The sequence below is a fragment of the Cynara cardunculus genome, unplaced genomic scaffold (assembly GCF_001531365.2).
Source record: "Cynara cardunculus var. scolymus isolate 2C unplaced genomic scaffold, CcrdV1 Un_Scaffold_1180, whole genome shotgun sequence".
Classification (NCBI taxonomy): domain Eukaryota; kingdom Viridiplantae; phylum Streptophyta; class Magnoliopsida; order Asterales; family Asteraceae; genus Cynara; species Cynara cardunculus.
In genome coordinates, this window is record NW_020200696.1 from 36730 (window position 1) to 38683 (window position 1954).

The window sequence follows — 1954 nt, forward strand, 5'->3', positions numbered from 1 at the left end:
ACAGTAAGTATTTATTTTCAGTTCAAGTATTTCTTATGCATTTTTCTTCTTCTGTTTCCCTTATGTTTTCTAATTTTATTATGAGCTAAGCACCCTTTTGGGTGTGGGTGTGAGTCAAGCTTAAGGACTTAAAGGCACACTTGGGTGTTGCCATTTTTATTGATTCTTAAGTTTGGTCATTTAAGACGAGACGTAAACTCAACGCAGATAGCCGATCACTTTGAAGTGTTAATATTAGATCCTTGATCAAGAGATCGGTGGATGTGAAATACGGCTTATATGATGCACAAAGATTTGAGAGAGTCTTTGATAATTACGCAGAGATGCGGGTTTTGCATGTTTTTAGCTTTTGTTATGATATTAGTCGAGTTTATGCTACAATACGTTGTGACTATAAATCTTCAGGCTAGTGGAACCAGATATCTTTTTATCTAGTAGCTAATTCGGCAAGTTTAAGATTGATAAAACTGGACGCTTTGTGGGCACTTTGTGGGCACAATATATAAGAATTCACTTTCGAGAGATAGGAGTKCTTWTAGAAATCCCATGASTTTCTGACCAAATTGTTCCTGCAATATTCTTAAGCAAAGCTTACACCCATACCCATCTTTTAATATTAAAGGTTTATTTCGTATTTTAACGCTTTGCACCAATCAAAACTCAATTATTTTCTCWASTCGAARCATTGTTCAAGAAGTTCATGAMAGTCTYTGATTCWCAGTAAGTCCGGTCCCTGTGGAAACGATCTTGGTACTATACCACTCTATTACTTGAAGYRAACTTAGTGTSGGCGTGCACTTGCACCGCCACTTTGGGGATTTTATGCCCACTGTGTGCACACATACGATTTTAGCCACATCAAATCCTAAAGCAATTCCAAATTGAAAATCAAAATAGAACAACAACTACTCATAAAATTGTCCTTACAACAATATGCAATTTGCTTCTTGCTGTTCTCAACTCTAAATAAATATACTAACTATAAAAATGGCATTCAAGATTAACAACACAAGATTGATAAAATATGAACTTCAATAGAACTGCTACTGTTTTGAAGGCGTCGAGAACTGTTACCAGGGGTCGAGAAGGCGATCAAAAGCCCTACTTTMTGTTGTTTGAATAAAACCGATGAATTAGTTCAAAGGGAAGTTCWTTCATAAGAAAACCAAGGTTGAAATTGTAATATAACTTTTAAATATAGCTAATTACGGTTGGTTTAATATCTAATGCACATATGTTGTAATCAAGAACTTAGGAATCATATTAAATCCATAGTGTATAAAAAGGCATCCGGATGGTGCCCTAGACGATGTACCAGTTGGTGCAGGGACACCAGCAACCCTTGCTTGACCAACATCGTTTAAAACTACAAATACCAAATTCAAAACATCAAGATTGTAATCCATTCCTCTCTACAAATAACTAAATAAGCATCTCTACAAATACCCGTTGCCCCGCCAAGATATGGGCCGAATTTTACCCAGTGCTCAGAAACCTATGCTCATCAGGTTTACCGTAAATATTTACCAAAAGCCAAAAGGTAAGAGCAAGATTGCTTGGTGAGTTTGAGTGACCTTTGGCTTCTTTGAATAACTTCAAGAAACTGGGCAGCAATACTATAATGTCCATTGTGGTGTCCAGGAATGTATACAACTGCATTTACAGAAATTCACTAACAAGTAGTCACTTTAATGAAGCATCATAATCTTTACTCTTTAGGCATACATAAAAAAAAGGCTTTTTTTATGATCAATGCTAATTCTTGTTTCAATGAAAACCTTGGCAAAAAAAAGTGGTTTGAGTTTGAGCTCCGAAGGTCAAAAGTGTCTGAAGAAGAAACAAAAATTTCGTTCGACAACTCCGGACAACCAGCAAAGCAGGTGGTCGCCTAGGAATAGCCGGCTTGCATAGCGGGTTAAATATACAGATTAATCAAAAAATTGGAAAGAAAATG